We start from the raw sequence: 20093 nt of genomic DNA, 5'->3' as shown, positions 1-20093 counted from the left end.
TCCCACCGCTTACGCCTCCGGCGCGAGTCGCGGCGATTCTCGCAGCCGTCTACGCAGCGCGCTTCCCACCCCCTTTTGGCGGCGGTGAGAGGGTGACTGCGCGCGGGGTTACGCAAAGTGCGCAGCCATGCGCTGAGGGAGGGGGCAGGGCCGTACGGAAAAGGCGCAGGGCGCCGCACGGCTGAGGAGCTGCCGCCGGCTTCCCGTCAGCTTCCCTCCTGCTGCCTCAGGCCGCACCGCAGGCTGGTGAAAGCTCTCTAGTTCCTAAATCCAAGCCCTAGCCCTAGTTTTCCCGGGAAGGTGGTCCCGTGGAGCCCGACATGTCCTCCCCGGTTGGGTCTGTGAGGGAATTCTTGTCACGGCTCAGGTCAAGGTGAGGCCTCAGTGCTGCCTAGGCCCCCGTGGTGGCGGTGGCACTCAGGACCAGTCACTACATCCCAAATGTCCCTCTGGGAGGCCTGGCCTGTGAGGGACTGGGCTCCTTGGCTCCAGGCAGACCAAGAAGCACAGCACCAGGGAAGTGCAGGACCAGCGAGCAGGACCACCAAGCCAGGCACGACCACCGAGAAATTCCCAGTTCTTCATTACTATTTCTTGTGACAGAAGATCAGCTGCTAAAACCCAGGCATCAACAAAGGGACAGCAATGCCATCGGAGGTTTTAACAGGAGGTGAGCATTCATGCTGAATGGCTCAAATTATCAGTATGTGCAATAGGAAATTTTGAGATTTCCTGAGCAGGTTACATTGAACATGTAGACTTAATTTGGCTCTCTGCAATGTAAACATTGCTCTACAAGTCTTGATTAGATGGTTATGTAGATCCCCTTCACCCTGCCACACCAAGACGGGAGAGTGCTGAGTGAATGAGAAAGAAATGGAGCGTTTACTCTGAAATGATTCATTCAAACAGGAGTGGAAATAAATGGCGAAAAGGAGGAAATGTTGTTTACTTCTGATGTGCTTGAGGTAGCTATTATTATGATTATTCCTGATGCCTTATGATTTTAGGAGTGTGGTTTTGTTGCATCAGAGTAAGATCAAAGAAAGAGATAACATCATACTATATAACTTAAACTGGTATATTTTCTTTAAGGAGAGGGGAAGGTTGTGGTGGGAATGTTGAGACTCTTCAGTGGTGCCCAACAACAGGACAAGGGGCAACGGGCACAAACTGGAACACAGGAAATTCCGTCTCAACATGAGGAAAAATGTCTTTACTTTGAGGGTGACAGAGCACTGGAACAGGCTGCCCAGAGAGGTGGTGGAGTCTCTCTGGTGATAATCAAAACCCGCCTGGACACGTTCCTGTGCAACTTGCTCTAGGTGAACCTGCTTTGGCAGGGGGGTTGGACTAGATGATCTCCAAACATCCCTTCCAACTCCTATCATTCTGTGATTCTGTGAAGAGCCTCTAAACTGTCTGTCCGTAAGCCAAGTGACCCGAATATGCCATTTTTCTCTGTTTCAGGTATATAGATGCTACCCTCTAAGTTAGAGTCAATGTCATCAGAGGGATTCCCTTTACCCACTACAAATATGGCCAATGTAAGATTTTTCATAGTCTGAATCTTGTCTTTTAAGCTTTATTTCAATTATTGCTATGTCAAAGTAGCTTTTGTATCACCTACGCTGTATGAATCCTGTTATACCAAATTTGTTTCACGTCATTATCCTTTACAATCCAGTATTCTTTCCATAAACAAATTTACTGCTGTCCCCATCTAGATTTAGCATAGGGTTTTGAAAGTGTTACCTAGATGAACAGTATATCTCTATATTTCATCTGACGTGTGGTTGACCGTTTTTTCTTGGCAATTTCCTTAAAAATTGTACCTGTTACAGTGGCTGCAGGAACTTTACACAGGTTGCCACTGTGTCATACAGGCAGATTAGCTTTCAATTGTTCTTTGATTACTAGCAAAATAATTGTGTTTATTCAAAATACTGTTCGTAAATATTTTTTAAATATAGCTGAAATCAATGCACTCAATATGTTTATTAAATCGTATATTAATATAAATGCAGTTAACATATGTGAATATATCATAGAGCAGTCACTGAAATAAATACTTGAGGGCCAGATCCTCGGCTAGTATACTGGTATCCCCTCACCCATGCTGAGCTTTTTTATTAGGTTTTACTCTTTTGCAACACAAGAGAATGTGGCCACAAATAATACAGTTTATTTCAATATTGTCACTACAGCATAGGGTCATATATGCATACTGGTAAGGTAATATATGTCTAAATACATACAGCTTTATGTGGACTTCTAATATTGTATAGCCAAAAGAGCACATCAGATAAACTAGTCTGACTTTAACCAGAAGTCTGCTTGTCATAAATTAATGGTTAATGCCAGAAATAAATCTGAAAGGGACCCTCTGTACCTTCTAATGTAAACCTTTGCTGTCACATGCAACTCAAGTAAATACATACAGAAGTATTTATCCATTTCTTAAAGTTTTCTTGTTGTTATTAACTGCACTGAAAAACAGTCCCAAAATTTCACTCTTTGGAAGGGCAGAAGGCATAATTATTTATTAGTTTTCAAATAATTTGTTTTATTAGTTTAATTCTTAGTATGATATTATTTATACCAATTTGTCCTTGGCCACTGCTGCCCATGAGTTTAAATACTTTTTGTTCTTTGTGATGTACACCCATTATTTGTTGTAATCCCTCCAGCCCTTTTATTTTAGCTTCTGTTGTTAGTAGTCTCCTTTCATAAGACAGGAAACTCTTACTGTTCTTCTGAGCCATTTGCACATATGTTAGTTTGAATTCACCCTTGTTAAACACGGACGACTAGTTAGTACATTCACTTCAGGTCTTGTACAGTGTCTCTAATAGAAATGTGTGGCCCTGGTACATCCTAGGATTGTATTTGGTGTTTTTTTTTCAGGTACACATCAAATTAGTAGCTTCAAATAATTTCATGATTAGTTTATCACTCAGATGTCTCTTGTTGCTTCTCATTAATGAAGCTGTTGTTAACAGCAAGAGTTCTTGGTTCCCCCAAACTGAACACCGTAAACTCTTTGAACTTTGCTTTGATCAACTTTCATATGGGATTTTCATTCACATGCCATTTTAACGCATCAGGCCATTTCCATTAACCGACTTTACCCCCCATGTTGGACGTGTTCCATAGCTCTGTTCCAGCCCTCAGGCTACTGTGACCCTCAGCACGTTACCCCCTTGCAGAAGTTCAGTTGGCAGAGTCCAAGGTCAGCTCCTTCACTGATAAGGGCTGTTGTGAAAAAAGCTCGTAGCGAGGGCCTGCCTCTCCTTTCTCTTGAGAGACACCTTTAAGCTGAGGCTTTGCGCTGGCCCTTGCCTGTGCCACAGTGCAGCTGTGCTCCTTCTCACATCTCCATGAGTCTGGCCCTGACCTGGGCTCACTGTCTTGGCATCCTGGCTTGTCTTCGGACCTGCCTCATCACTGCGGCCCTGCTGGGTGACCGCTGGACTGCGTCTGATCCTGACCACTGTCTCCCAACCCAGTCTTGACCCTGTCTTGACGTTCCGCATCCTGGCTCCTTGTTGGTGAGACGGCCACTTTAACCTGCCTTGTAATTGTGCTTGGCTCCCGGCACACCTGCCATTGCAGAGCAGCCAGCTCTTGCTGCTCCCTGACACCCCCCACCCCCAAGCACACAACCCTCCTAATTCCCTCATAATTTCTACATAATGAATGATTTTGGGTGGGTAAATTTGAAGAAAATGGTGGAGCAAATTAGGTCAGGACATCTTGATGAAATAAGAGGAGCAGAGTGAAATAAAAGAGAGTAAAATTACACACAGTGTGTGTGTAATTTTAACATCTCTCATCTTGGTTGTGTGTAAGTTTTTGTTGCTTGTCTCCATGGCATGTTCATTCTAACGGTAAACATGTTGCGAGAGGTGCTTCATCTTTCCTATGTATTTGTTTAAGCTCCTGTGTGTTGGGGAACAGATGTAATACAAACTTTCGTTTTTATAATTATGTCCTCCAATGCTTTACTATTTTTTAAGTTTCAATTTGTAGGAGGCCAACAAACCACTAGATGGCAAACAATTTCAACAAGATAATACACAGGTATTCACACAATCTTCTGTCCTCAGCTTCATCATCGAGGCTGTGGAGTGTAGTCCCATGGTGATTTATAGAAATCTGGTGTGAAGCTGATATGGTCCTGCTCCTGCTCCTCCCTGCCTCTCCCTCCCTTTTGCTGTTCTAGTGCCAGCTTCATGGGCTGTTCATGAGCCAGGTGTGGAGTGGATTCATAGAGGTGACCTATGCAAAAACTCACCTAGGGGTTAAAAAAAAAAAAAGAAGAAAAAAAAAGGAAAGGAAAAAGAAGAAAGTAACTGGTTTCCAGCCATTTCAGGTCCATCAACCAGCCTACAGGCCACCTGTGCAAAACAAGAAGATGTATTCTCTGAGAACAGCAGTCCCAGCTTTGATTGCTTTATGCTGCTGAGCAAAGGTACCACATATTCTATTTGGCATAAAATTCAGGGTTCAGGATGATAAAAACATTGCATATGTATACCAATTATCAGCAGATTATTTCTGTAAGATATTACAGATGATCTGTCTTCATTTTCTATCTACAAGAGACATGGCATGAATGCATATTTACAAAATGCAAGTCCAGCTGTTTTAAAGAGATTTTAAAAATAACAAATCCACCAAGTAATCAGACTTCTGTACATGATTAGCTTTTCTGTCATTATCAAAGGTCTGTGTGAACATGTGTTTTAACCTGGATTTTCTTGGAAGCCAAATTGTGTCAAATTCTCCCTTTCAGTTGAAATACTCAAGGAGATCCAGAGAAAGGACAGGATCCATGGTCCATGTGGAGCTCTCCGTTTGTGATCATCTCCTTCTAACCAGCATGGGAGCAGAACCATCTCATGCAGTTTCTCCTCTAAGGTAACATGGTTTGTGATATCCTAGGATTCCCCACTCTGGTTTTTGTCATGACTCTTCCAGTTCAGTCCTCCGTCTACAGTTTCTTTTTGATTACAAGGGTGCAACTAAGCCCCCACAAAAAAAAAAAAAAAAAGACAGGAGAGCAGCAGGCCACATTATTTCATCTTGGAAACCTTCATATGACTGGGGGCAGGAGTGGTCATGTGAGCTGCTGACACAGAACATTTTCTGTCTGTTTGTTCCTCCAAACTATGGCATCTGTTCAACCTGATTTTTCTAATTCTGAGACTGTGTAAATGACCAAGGTCTTTCTGTCCACCTGCCTCTGACAGTTCCATAACACAGACCTTGATATAATTTTAAGCAACCAAACTTAAATAAAATGTAATAATTGATCATAGGAAGCTCCAACCAGTCAGAAACAATCCAAGATTCAGTCTGTAGCTGAGTGAGTGGGACACGCAGGCTAGGCACTTTGTTCTTACCTTCATCCGAGGAGCATAGGACTTGAGAGCGGTGAGGTCTGAGGTAACGGATGCTTGATAGAAGGCAGGAATGTGAAGGAAAGGTCATCAGCCAAGGAAGGATTAATGGATAGGTAAAATGCTCCTGGGGTGGTTGTTTGTATTTTGGGAATTAAAGTGGTTTGTAAGTCTTTCCATAAAAGGCAGGTAATCTGAGTACCATCAAAGTGTGTGTGTAGCTGCCAAGCAATTCTGCCGCTAAAGAGATATTTGGGAACGTTGGCACTTTGTTGGTGAGGATCCGGTAACTGCAATGCAGCAGGGCAGGAGAGTGTTTTGTTTGCAATTGCTTTGTCTTTGCTGGTATCACTATAGCACCTGAAATACAGTGGGAAACAGATAGAAATCTTTGGATTTTTGTCACTGAAAGAGGTAAAGCTCTGGGAATAAGACAGAGCCTGGTGTTATCAACTCAGAGAGAAAAGCTGAGGAGGTTGGTCTGTCTTATAACAGAAAGGTGAATTACTGCTATGGGATTCTGATAAACTGTAAATAATTTGTTGCTTCAAAGCTGTGGTTCTGTCATATGTAAGAGACTGTGAAATTTGCATGAGAATTTACATCTCTGAGTAGGGATTTTAAAGTTAGTTTTCTCAAAGCCTTGATACTCTTTAATAGAAAGGTAAGTGAGCTTTTCCACAGGAAGACTTCACTGAGTCCTCTGTATTTCTGAAATTCCTCTACTTCATGTTATGCATAACATTTCATAGCAACAGCTCCTTCCTACGACAAGTTGAAAAAGTGCATGGACAATTTAATGTGGAATTTTCAAGACAAAGCAGAATTTGTCATCGCTGAATTAAGGTCAGATTTTCATTGTATTTGCTTCCATCAATAGGGGAACTTCAAGTGTGTTCAAAATACAACTGTACAAGGTCATGAAAGGGAAATCCAGTGTAGGCTATTAAATACAAAACCACCATGTCCAGCCCCTGTCTGAAGTCTTTGATCTGCAAGTTGCTGGAAGATAGGAAATACTTTTCATCTATGTGCTATACAAAGTATACTTCACGCTATACAAAGTATTCTTCATCTTTGTATAGCCCACTAGGAAGGAATGCATTTACTTTTAGTGGTAGCCTATTGGCTTGTAATGAGAAGCAGCTCAATTACACATGAGAAATTCTTAAGTATAAGATTCTTAGAGAAAGTGTGATGCACAAAGGTAGTGTACCAAGGCAGGAGGTTTGTGTGTCCACCAGGAGGCATAGCAAGCTAGAGCTCCATCTTGCTCTCAGCACTGAACACGCTGCACATACCAGTAGTGAAGGGAGGCAAAAGTTTTCATCAGATTTTTACATCCGGAAGTAGGAAATTGAGAGATTTCTCGAATAAAAATGAGAATGTGGAGAACTGGCAAGAAGCTGAAGTAATAAAATGCATATATGTCAAAATGTTCTCTGGTCAAAGGCTATAATTTCAACGTTTGTTGCTGTTGTTCACAGTCATTGGAAGTCATAATTGATATGACTGAAAAATAAAAATGCTAATCAGTGTATAAAGCAATACTGGGGCTCATGGGGCTCAGCTTCTTAAGGTATACATCAGCAGTTGTGTAAGAGGCCAAATTAGATACCTCCATGTACATGTAGGGAAGGACGTTTTGAAGCTGCAAACATTTATGCATGTGAATGATCACATCTGTTATATTTTAAAAATAAGAGCCAGAGGCTTACCAATAAGTACTTGCACATTTGGGACTCCATGGGAATCCAGGTTGTAATAAGCTTATCAGTTATGCTTCTCCTCCAATGGTGTAACTGGAGTTAGAAAAAATGATCCTTCTCTCTGACACCCTAGAAGCATGTATATCACATCAGGAACTTGTACAGTGGTGTTTTCAAAGGTGCTGAATTTTGTATTTTTTAAAGTATTGTAATCAAAGCCTTCTTTCCTGTCATTTCAAAATCAGGTAATCGGCTAGGAATTGAAAATATAAAACCAAGCAAACAAAAAGTTCTCTTCCCAGGCTTGAAGAGAAACCTGAATATAAGAGCACAGAAGGGAAATAAAGAGAACCCCAAACTATTATTAAGGCCTCATGAGTTGTTTTTTTTTAATGCCAGTCTCATGACTTTCTGGGAACTGATTTATTGAAAGCCTTGGTTTGGCAATTCTGTGCTTGGCTAGCTTGGGCTTGACCCAAGTCCCCTTTTTTCTTGGCAGCACTTAAAACAGTTGAGATGTAGCCTATGCTCCTTCGTAATCCAAGATTGCTGTGTGCAGTCAAGAACCCTTAAGCACAGAAAATGAACAAAGTGACCCAAAGCCGTGGGGCCTGGCTGGCAGCGGGGGCTGTGGGGCTGGAGTGAGGACCCAAAGGCCCACTTTGCTTCCCTGGGACCAGCTTCTATGTGGGTTTAGTGCAGCTGACACTCCAACCGGGGTAGAAATTCTGTTTTGCTTTTAAATTGTGCTAGTTTAGCTGGCGAAAATCCAACTGCTGGAAACTCAGTTGTGCAGAGAGGACTCGTCTGATATTTCCAGTTCTTCAGCCTTTATGCGAGCTGCTGCTGCAGACCAAACCAGACACAGCGTGCGGCCATCTCCTGCAGCAGGTCACGTCCTGCTGGAACAGGGCAGCAGCAGCACCAGGCATTTTCATGACCGTTCAGCAATCTCAGCAGTAAGGCAGCAATAAAACAATGCTTCCAATGTATTGCACTGGCTTTGCCTGTCGGCTCTCATTTCAAGGCAGAGCACTTGCTTGCATATATGTATATCATATAGTGGGTTTCTCCTGCACCGCGCCTGGGGCTCTTAGCCAAACTGCTGGCACAAGGTTGGAGTTAGTAACCCATAGCAGTACCACTGTCGTTGCAAACTGCTGAGGTAGCATTCTTCCCTATTACTTTTTTATATGCTTTTGTTTTCTATATAGAAACAAGGGTAACAGAATCATGCAGCTCTCCAGCCTTAAAACAGGCCAAATTCTTTGTTTTAAAGTGGCACAGCTGTGAAGTTAGCAGAGTCCTGCTGTGTTACACCAGCACAGAGCTGGGCTAACTGTCACCATGCAGAGGTCTGTGCAAAGACAAGTAAATGAATATCTACCTCCGGTGTTTATGCCCTATGTGATTAAGTGTGATACTTCTTTTAGTAACCTCCTTAAGAGCAAAGGTCTTTTAGAGTTTCGTTGTCACATCCTGGTCTCACTGACTTGCCTGCAGATTTCAGGACTGGTGTTTGTTGCACTTGACAGCTTTTATCTGTGAGACCGGTGTCTTACTAAGGTGAAAGAAACTTGAACTATTCAGTTATATAATGGAGAAGCAAATGCTTTTCCAGAAATTATTGAGTGGGGGCAGGGGAGGGTGCGGGCTGTTTCCTGAGCCAGTATTGCTGCAGCCATTGCAGACCTGCTTGTGTTTTTGCCACTTGCTAGCTGGGACATCCAACTAATTAGATTGAACTTGTTTCCTTTTGTATCTACCCATCCTGGGTTAGTAGTTCAGAGGGTGTGTATGAAGGACTGAAGTCTCTGTCAGTGCAAACATATGAATAGTTTTATTCAAAAGACTAGTCTTACTGCATGAAAGACCAAGATGTCATCACACAACAGCTAAAGCAAAAATACGTGGATTTTTACATCTGTATTATTACAAAATGCTCAAATTTTACTGAAGCAAAAATAATTAAAGACAAGGTCAGAGAGTTCCATGCTTTTATTTGAATGTATTATATTTCAACAGAAGTACAACAGAAGTTAGCAGTTTTAACAGCACCCCCCTATACACTTGAGCACAACCTGTGTCAAGGTGTGCCTGTCCCTCATGCAGTGTCAGCCTCTCAAGCAGCTCATGTGACACCTGCAGAAATGCCCACGGGCAGCCTGCCTCTATACCCTTGCAGCGTGGTGCCCAAAACTGGGCACCACAGTGAACCACTCACTGAGATGTGGTTGCTCACTCTCAGATCCCCATGCTCTAGCAGGTGGCTTGACGTTGCACAGCTGGGTCTACGCCTGACAGTGCATCTATTCTACAGGAAGAGTAGAGCATCCCTCAAAGGGTGGCTGAGATACACCCACTCAGACCAAACATGAAACCAGAATTACCCACATCCTTCTCTGCAGTATCAATGTCTCAAGTGCATCCTCCTCTGCTTTGCAAGAAAAAAGATCTGGGGGAATTCCTGTGTTCTCTCCCCATTTTTTTGCTACAGCTCTGACACCTTGTGTAAAGAATTATAATGAACCCAGCTTAATTTACAGCAAACAGTATCATGTAATCCATCTTTCCTTGATTTGCTGAATTATCTTTCTTGTCCCACAGATTTGTTAGTGGCTTTGCCTACTGTATAGGAAAAAGTGGTTTAGATTTCACTGAATCTGGAAAAATTTAGACTGCCAGTTCTGCAAACCAAAATGCATTGTGAGCAGTTCTTCAACTGAAATCATCAGGACTACTAATGAGACTCATAGGTCTTGAGAGACTAACTTTACTCTATATTTTAACTTACTGCAATAGAATGGAGTGAGCCTTTGAGTAACAAATTACATTAGGTACTACACAAATATTTTTGTAACTGATTTCTGAATATAATAAGATACAGATTAGCAGGTTGAGTATTTTAAACTGATGAAGAAAAATCGAAGCAATTAAAAACCTCTTCCAGGGATTTTGAAAATGTGATGAGAAGCAAATGGCATCTGGTTGTATTAATACCTTGAAGAAGGCATGAACCTTCTATATAGCGTTGCTCTGAATGCTCTAGTCTTGATGAAGAAATTTCAGGAGCAGTTCTCATGTGGCCAGGTGAGGAAGTGAACACAGAACGCACCTACATCTCAGTGCAGGTGACAATGCAGCTGCTGGTTTTACCCACAATATCTGTATTAAAAACCCCTATGCAGGCTTTGTGCCTATCTTAATTTTGCTTGTAAAACCACCTTAACAATACAGCCTCCCTTGCTTTGTTTTCCAGGATGTGGTGTTTCAGTGTTATCATAAAACTACTAATGAAAAAGACATGTAAGCAAAAATATTGTGTTCTGCACTGTTCCCATTAGCAGTAAACTATGCTACTATTGAAAAATAAACAGGTTACAGTAGGAGCTGGATTCTGTTCTTCCATACCAAGTTGGATAGTGGGACTACTGCTATCAGATTTTGTATTTGTGGGAGAATGAATATCAAAATGAGCCTTTCCAAATACGGTGAACTTTAAAAACTCTTGGGTGGAACTGTGACAGACCCTTCCACAGGAATGGTAGCGCTTTCGAGGATCTCAACAGTTGGCAATTGCATTTTAAGTTAGAAATTTTAATTGCTAAGCAGAGCTATAAATCTAATAAGGAATCTAACTCCCCGTTTTCATGGTCTGTTGCATTGGCAAACCAGGTTTTCCAAGCCCCAATAGTTGTACACTAACACCTGAAACGGGTCTCTGCATAAATGAATTTCCCAAAAGCCTAAGTTGCCTAGAAGAACTGACTTCCTACAAAAACGAGGGATTTTCTGAACAGTTGTGTAACATGTATTTTTTCCCATTCTCCTAAAGGAAACTAAAAATTGACCTTTCAGAAAGAGGGAGTTTGGAGCAATTACTTGCTCTTCAGTAGCCTCTTTGAAAGTTTTCTTTACAGAATTAAACCTTAGAGATTCTTTCCACTGTTTTTCCTCAAGGCACATATAGTTTGATCACTGACATGCTCTCTCTGTGGGCTAAACCTAGTTTTATTTCTGAGAAAACGTTGAGCTCACTGGAGCGTATAACTTGCCATACTGTGTTATGGTCATTTAGCCCAATTGTGTATCTCTAACTGTTGTCAATTCCCAATGCTTCTGAGAACACACAAAACCAAAACAAACCCAAACATATTCTTGACAGAATTGGGGTGATGGAGGCTTCATCCTAATTACTAACTTGCTTAAACATCATGTTTCAAGCTGTTTTTTTCTTTTAATACCTCTTATATAAATAACAAGAATATCCAGAAATACAGTAATTCAGGACAAGAGAATACTTCCCTCCCTTTTAGACTTTTGCTGTGTGTTTTGACTTCAATAACATGCTGGAGCAGTGAGTTTCACAGTCTTTTTTGTTCTTTGATGAAAAGACAACACTCAGTTTCAAATATATGAGTTGTCAGCTTCACAGTCTGCCTCCTCTTGTACTACAAGGCTAAGAAAATGAAATCTTATGAACCACATTCTCTATTCTATTTTTATCTTTGCAAGCCTTTTGCTAGATCTTGACCCAGAATTTCTAGGGAATATTTACTAAAAAGTGACCTGAAAAACACTCTACTTCCCATTTACAAAAGACAAATCAAATGCCTTAACAAAACAGAACTTAGAAAGGAGGAAAGTAAAGGAAGGGAAATGGGACCGCAACTACACTTTCCCTAAAGGACAGTAGTTATAGAGTTATCCTTTGATTTCTTAGGGCAAGTGACAGCTACTTACCTCCTTAGGTAGTGCTTTATTCACTGGTTCTTAGTGTCAAGCCCAGTAGATTGACCACCTGCCTCAGTTTAGGCTGCTGTGTGCCCAAGTGTCACCATGTAATTTAGATTAGTTGCTCCCAGTCACCTGCTGACCTTTCCTACTGTCCATCCTGCTGGCTGTTCCTTTTCGTTAGTCACTCCTTAGTGATTTTGTGCTTTTTCATAGGAGATCACATATAAAGACACAAATAATCCTCGTTGCCCCAGGAAGATTGTTTTTTACAGAGTTTTCCATTCCCCTTCTAGGAGCCGCTGCATCCCCAGGCTGAAAAGGAGGTTTTAGATTAGGATGACTGCTGGCCCCGAGCACATTAATGCCAAGTTAGTTTGCCCAGGCTTTTCACACGTTACTGTAATTACATCACTGTTTCAAATTTATACCATGCTTTTTCTCAGTGGCTGACTTGTTAACAGAAATGCAACAAAGCATAAACTTCCAACAGCAGGTTTCAAGCCTGCCCATTTCTGTTCAGCTCCTTTTCTATCCACAAGATGCCAACGGAGCACTCCCCCCTTCCCCCTCGGTTTTCCATTCCTTCACAGTGCTCGGGAAAGGGCTGCTGTGTTTTGTTTTTTTTTGTTTCTCCTAAGCCTCAGGCTTGCATATTTGAATCTTTTCTTATTTATTTCATTTCTTAGGCAAAAAATTCTAATTCAATTAGATGCCTTTTTTCATGCCCCTTCAGCGTCTCCTAATTCTGTAGTCTTTCAGGCTGGACACAGATTTCAGCTGAGGTTGTAGGATCTGTACATCTATAATTCTTAAAACATTTTGTTGATCATAGCCACATACTGCACTGTCTACACTGGTAGCTCTGTCTTTTTCTGGAAACAATATTGTTAACATATGATGTGCAAGATTAATTTTTTACCTTCTCTACTTTGTGCAAACTTCATTTGCCATTGTGCTCCCTGTACAGCAACACTGATGAAATTCACCCAGTCTTTTGTAGATTGACAACAGAAATGAAGTTAAGTTTGCAGGGCTCAGCTGAAGCAATGAGGAAAAAAATTCTCAACTGCACTTATATGATGAGAAACGATGAAAAGAAGCAAGAAAGGGCACATCTTCAAGCTACCAAACCTCCATTTTCATGCAAAGCCTCAGTGGTTTTGACTGACCCCATGCAGAAGATGACAAGCAATCATCAGGGCAATCAGAGTAACTCTCCTCTTGATCTGTTAAGTGGCAGCAAGGAACGTATTTTGTTTAAAAGAAGCAAAAAATGACCAAGCCAGAGGTCTCAGCAGGAGGAATGCTTCATCTCATCTAAGTAAACTCCAAAGATGAACATCTCAGTTATAGAGATGCGCGCAGCAGAAAAATGTTCAAACTCTCCCAGAATTCATCAACTCCAGGATGTAACAAAATTTTGAACTTTCAGATGGAAAAAGTAGTAACCAAACCTGCTGGTTTCAATGTAGGGTGAAAGTAGCTTTTTTGAACTTTGTTGAATACTAGCCAAATGTTGAACTTAAAAATGCATTATCTATAGTCTAGTCTGAACAGTAGTTGAGGATATAGGAAAAAATAGTTCATTGCTTAACAAGATACATGACTTGGACTGGTACTTCTTCCGCATTCAGAGTGGACCTGTTTTAAAAGTATTTTCAGCCCAACTTTTTTCATCAAAATAGGTCCCTCTGCAAGTTTACTTGATAACTTTAAAACCTATTAGCCGACTCCAACCAAAGGCAACAAAGATAGGGACCTTGGAAGAAATTAATATCCAACAGATGTCATGTAAATAGTCATCAGGAAAGAAGAGACCACTGAGGTGTCCCCAGCTGGGGAGGATTGACTGAACGATCTCATCACTTCAGGTCAGCAGGGAATCCACACCAGGCAGAGCTCTCCAGTTTGCCTCAGCCACGGGAAAGAATTACAGCTTCACCAAGTCGGTCAGGTACAGGGTTGTTTCCAGCCACATACAGCCTCAGTCAGTCCAGCTGCACGGAGAAACTTACCTATTTTGTAATTTCAACTTCAGTTGAAACTTCAGCACTGAAGTATCAAATCTGTCCTTACATGCCATCTTTTCAATCTCTATTCACCGCTGAATTTCATGAATGACATGTAATAGAAAATCATTAGCGGAATTCAGACCCTTAAGGGGATTAAGTCAAACTAATTTCCCATTTCAATTTAATCGTATTTCACTGCTTTGGTATTTTTGTAATATTCTAGCCCACCTGGTCCTTCACCTGCCTTTGAGGTATCCTTAAGGATAGCCAAAGACTGTGTCTTTTAATGTCTTCTCTAAAGTCAAATAAGATCTCTTAAATCTTTCAGACCTTCTTCATGTACAGTGAAATGAAAAAGGAGTGACCTTTAAAAACATACTTGGAGAAGTAACACACTGAAATTTTTAGCATCATAGAATTCTCTTGCCTTTTCCCCTTTCCTGCTTTATGTTTCTCTGCTGAACTTCAAGGAGGGTGATTTCTCCTGATAAGGTTCGATTGCAACATAATAACTGCTGCAAGAGCAGGTGCCTTCTTAAGGCTAAATTACGTTCCAGGCTCAAAATTGCATCTTTGGAGGTGTGCTGATGATAAAGCCTTGTGTTTAATCTAGTTCTGCAAATGAAGTGCCTCAATACATTCCTCACTTGTGATGCTTGTGAGGTGAAAAAAACCCCTGGATCTATGGGGGTGCCCACTTCAGCAGTAGAGCTGTCGCTGGTTTTAATGGAACATGTTTTTCCTAATATCGCCTCAGCCTTTTTGTTCCTAAATTCCTTCAGAAGCCCAGAATGTCTGCGGACTTACAACCTTGTACTCGGTACTAGCAGGTGAACTCTGAAACCAGACAGTGATTTCAGTGGAGGCATAACATTTAAAACAAAGAGAGGAACTGTATTCAGTCTCTACTTTTGTAAAATATGTACTTGATGTAAATAATGTTCATGCTGGGAGGTTTTTTTTTTGTTATTGTTTTTTTTCAGCAGTTCCATGATTAAGGGCTACACAGTGTTTAGCTGAAAACAACTGGAAAACACAAAACTGAAGAGTCTACTTCCATTTTCACTCTTTTTTTTCTAAATATATATAAATATTCCAGGAAATTCCCCTATTAAAAAAAGGAGTCTTAGCCACTGTGTTTGGAAAGAGTTGAGGGTTAAGGTGGACTTCTGTTTTGAGGTTTTGACATTTTGGTAGAACAAGGCAGATGACACAAAGTCTTGAGAACATATTTTGGCTGAAAGGTTGTAACTCTCCTTCTGCAGTCTTACTTATTTATGCTTGTTAATAAGGAAGCAAGTAAACACAGTAGAATTAGAAGGGGTCAGGACCAAAAAATACTTCAGTCACTGATTCCTAGTAAAAAGCTCTACTTTTTAATGTGGTTTTGTTTACTCATAAAGCTATAAGGCTGTATCTCAGTAGAGTGTACATGTGCCTTAGGAAAAAAAAAAAACCCAAACCAAACGCATTTGCTTTGGCTTTAACAGTTGTATATATTTTTCTGGCTTTCAAACACTTGCATCCAATTCCTTGGTAACCATATTCCTTTTTTTTTCACCAACCGAAATAGTTTCATCAAAAAAGTTGTTGTCTGGATTGGTGCCTTTATGTCTGCTTAGAACCTTGCCTCCTATTTTATTTCATTATAAATACTCAACATTATTTTGCTGAAGTGAATACCTCCATGATTACCAATGGCTTTGATTTCAATGCTATGACCCAGCTACAGCCACGTTATAACTAAAATAAACACTGTCACTAAAAAAACAACGCTGTCACTGTGGAACAAATTGCACTTGTCATAATAATTATAACTATGAATGAGATAAAAACATTAAGTGGCCAGAAGCAGGAACTGCAGCTAAGTGTCAGCTGTTAGATGACAACCTTATGTATCAGTGAAGGCATGTTTGGGTGACATGACACAGGAGCAGTGACACGAGCAGATATGTCCCATCTGGGAGACAGGAGGTCAGACAGCTTGCCCCAACCTTAATTGCAAAGCAGCTTAATTTGTTAACTTGTCTCTTGTGCAATTACCAGCAGTTAAAAAGACAAATCATAAAATGATAATGGCAGTTGAAATAATAGATGGAACATAAGGACTGTGTAATAGATATTTTGTGTGCAAAAATTAAATTAGAAAATTATCACCACAGAGATACAAACACCGATTCACTTAGAATGAATTGTTAAGATCCATATTTGACACCGTTAAATAAACACACTCCTCTCTAGAAGGATTTTACTACTCCCAGTCTTGAGCAGAAAAGGAATTACAATTTGACCCTGAGATAGGCTGACACCACTGTGGTGTCTTTGCTGCCATACCAGAGACTGAATACCTAAGAGAAAAACAAAACCATGTCATTGGGAGAGGTCATCACGTGTGAGAGACGGTCAAAACGTTTGCAAAACAACCTTACAGATTTTCAACAGCAAAGGTGACTGATGGCCAGCCAGTTTCAACCTCAACGTTAGAGGCTTTGCCTCTTCAGCTGGGTCATTAAAACAAAAGGTAGAACAGCCTGACACCAAGCCAGCTGCCAACACAGCACTTCATTAGCAGATTATCCTGACTGCTGTTTTTCAGATGTTTTGATGAGGCTTTGGGGTCCTGGTTTATCCTGTTTCCTGCATGTCCCTGAAGAGGAGGGAGAATTCCCCCTTCCATAGCGCCTTTTGCAGGCTGGGGCTGTCCTCCCTCATCACAACACTCCTGCAGGGAAACATCCAGATGAGAAGTCCTGGACTCCCTGACATCTTCCCTGGAGCTGAGGCTTGTGGAGGTGCTGCCAATTGCAGGATGATGGCACTGAAGGACACCTAAGTGAGCTGTGGTATTTCAGAAAGGAAAAGGACAAATCCCTCCAGAGTCATACCATATTTCACCTTTCAAACTTGATCAAAGCCGAGACTATATATATATATGCACGCAATAAAGGCAACTTGGAATGCTCAGTGTTGCTACTGGAACCCTTATATTTTTATTGAAATCTAATATTTTAATAATGCAGGAATAATACTTTTTGGAATTAGATGCATTTAATTTTAAATGACAAATTTAACAACACATAAAAGTTATTACTTCAGACATTTATTGTAATTTCACCAAATATTTAAAATATCTGTGAATTGGATTCATCTAATGACCACAAAATTCTTTCAATTCCATTTGTTTCTAGCAAAGACTTTAAAAGGCAATCTAGCATACTTGTTGGAAAAAGAAATACGATTAATGTCCATTAAGGTAACATATCCTATTATTGTTATTCGAATACTAACAAAAGAATAAACAATTTCGTTTTAGACCATCCAATTAGTAATAGTAAAATTACCCTGCAATAATTTTAGACTAAGGTCTGCTTCTGTAAACATACTAATAGATGCGTATGTGTGTGTTGAGTCATAGGCATAAATATTCCCAGACAGAGTGGCTAGCTCCCAGGCTTGTAGGCTAAGTCCACGTATACATTTTCATGTTAGGGGCATAGCATGGGCAAAACTACATGTCTGTCCCAGCTGATGGCATAAATCTTAGTGGAACTAGAGGATAAAGTAAAGGTGTGTTGCATACCATTTAACATGCAAAAAAATTCAGAAATTCTTCAGTTTTTTTTTCTTAGGTCTCCTTTCCAAAATGCCTTGTCCAGTACATGCCCCTTGGATTGTATGTTTAGCTTTAACACAAGCGTATTCTGCTGCGAGAACACAACTGAGTTCTCGCTGACTAATGCTTTATGCCTTTGCAGGTGCACTGAAGCAAAGCACCGGCCCAGAAATCTTTACTTCCAAAAGTGATTCTAGGATTGATTCCTCAGATAGGGCAATGAAAGTTTAAAGTCTGCTTTTTTTTAAACGAAGAGCTGTATTTTAGCATTACTGCTGGAATACAAACTTTTATATCTTGCAGTTACAGCATTCTTATCATTAACTCTTTATCTTTATAACCCACCTCTTAAAGAACTGCGTAATTTAAGCTGATACGGGTATCTGAAAACTCTCTTTATAGCCTGTAGTTCTTTCTGTAGTTTCCGCTTCATGGCTCAAAAGAATACGATCTCTAACTACACTTTTGTTTTTACTGCCCTGTTTTATCAGGCAAACTGCAATTTTACACCTTGTTAAGGAAGCAAGGTGAGAAGAAAACCACATTATACTGTTGACAAGGAAGATAAGACTATTATTTACCTTGACATTTTCAAGCAATAATATTCTTCATGTAACAGGATAAGAGATAAAGCATATCCTACAGTGATAATGCACAAATTGAAAGGAAATTTCTTCCACATGCTATCAACGCTAGTAAAGAAACTATGCCCTAGTGCAATAATCCTATATTTGAGCCAGTTCACAACGGACTGTTTTGGAAGAAAAGTGAGCCTCTAATTCAGTCACCTAAAGTAAACTCATTTTATTGGTGCACTGCACTGGATCATAGACCATTTATTTAGGTGACTGAATGAAACAGGGTTTCATTTTCCTCATTTTTAATTTTTTTTTCTCCATTTCCCTTGGACCTTATTCTGACCTGCAGGAAAAGGCCATCTGAACAGGGAAGAGTACGTTGCATGCTAATGGTGCCTGGCCAGTGGAACTGTGAATCTGCAGAGGCTGCAAGATACTTCAGAAGTTTAATGTACTGCAAAATACTCTGTTTCAAGCCAGGATGTTCTTCGTCATGAAGAACACCAGACAGAAGGAGGAATTAGCCACAGCCATTTCTTCCTCGGAGCAAAATGGCATAAACAAAGCTGGAATTGAAATTTTAGCCCATGGGAAGAAATTAAACATACCTTTAATAGACTGAGATGTTCAGGTTCTGTGGTGATGACTGCCAGAGAATTGGCTGTTTGAAATATACAATAAAACGCATACAATCATCACAGATTAAACTCATAAAATGCCTCTAGAAGAAGGAATTAAACTCAAGCTTATATAATTCAATTTAATTTCATCATAGTTTGTGTTATGTAGTCATCTAGTTTACTGGAATGTTCTTTAAATTTTGTCCAAACAAATTAAAAAAAAATAATTTAGTCAGTGAGGCTCCCACATATTCTCTGGGAGATTATTCCTCGTTGTTTGCCAGGCTGCTCTCCTCTCCTTCTCCCCACCTCCAATTCATCCTAAAATGTTCTTATTATTCTTTTTGAAGCAGCTTTAATTGAAAATTCCTCTTAGTTCTTCCCCCAACCTTTCTTTCTTTATCAGACAGCCAGAGGGCGAGGTGTATTAATAGCAGCTGCATGACTCAGAGTTGGTAGCTCAAGTGGATCCCTTTGCACTGAGCTTTGCTGTTTGGCCTCCCTGGCTGCGTCGCCACCACGCTCAGGGAGCACCTTCACTTTCTTGCAAAAAAAAAAAATAAATAAACTGCAAAAGCACAGAGGGGGCTGGGACCGCCTCAACCCCTCTGTCCTTCGGAAGAATTCTCCTTACTGCCGTTTTCTTCTCCATCCCCACTGGGATTGTGTAGGAAAAAATGAAAATATGTGTATAAAAAAAAAAAAGAAAAAAAAGAGTGTGATTCCACACTTAGCGGTGGCTAAAGCAACCCTCTTTACCAGGAACTGCCTTCCAATATCACAACCTCAAAACTTCTTACCCCTCTAATTTTGCATCTTGTAGATGGATACATATTCTCACTCTCTTTATGGCTTCACCTAATTTTCTGAGAACCAACTTTTTTTTTTTTCCTGGCAGCTCTCTTATCATCAAGCCCTGCAATGCTCTCTACTGCAATGGCAGAAATAGCCAGACCAGAACTTTTTCTTGTTGTCTCTACAAACACTTTTACACCGTGAGTCTTTCCCCCGACCCGAGTGATGAAAAGGGAGCGCGGGTGCCACCACCGAGAAGGAAGAGGGGAGCAAGGGCCAGCGCTCTCCGCTCAAGAGCCACCACGCCTTCAGCCTTCCCTCCCCCAGACCGCCACCCCCGGAGCGCCGCCCCGTCCCCCCGCCCGGTGCCACGGCCGGCCCAGTGCCACCCTATCTGCCCCAACACCCGCACCGCCGCCGCGCCCACCGGGCCCCGACACCCCCCCCGCCGCCTTCTCCACAGCCAGGCGGGCGGGCACGGCACCTCCTCCCGGGGCTTTGAGCGGGAAACACCCCCGCTGCCCCCCGCCCGGCTCGGACTCCACTGACATTTTTTCCCGCCTGCCGTGTTGAGCTCTTTCTCCTCATCTTCTCCTCGCTTAAGTGAGCGAAGAGCGGTCGGAG

General features: G+C 41.2%; 1 long non-coding RNA gene across 1 annotated transcript; it reads left to right on the top strand.

Moving 5' to 3' along the window:
• The first annotated feature begins 254 nt into the window (after positions 1-254).
• On the top strand, positions 255-19770 carry LOC134513642 (uncharacterized). The gene is made up of 4 exons (XR_010070474.1): positions 255-670; positions 1471-1547; positions 4799-4923; positions 18404-19770. It is a non-coding gene; the product is annotated as an uncharacterized LOC134513642 (long non-coding RNA).
• Positions 19771-20093: the final 323 nt, after the last annotated feature.

The sequence above is a fragment of the Chroicocephalus ridibundus genome, chromosome 1, assembly GCF_963924245.1.
Source record: "Chroicocephalus ridibundus chromosome 1, bChrRid1.1, whole genome shotgun sequence".
Taxonomy (NCBI): Eukaryota; Metazoa; Chordata; class Aves; order Charadriiformes; family Laridae; genus Chroicocephalus; species Chroicocephalus ridibundus.
The sequence above is the reverse complement of the archived record's forward strand: the minus strand, read 5'-3'. Positions and strand labels throughout refer to the sequence as shown.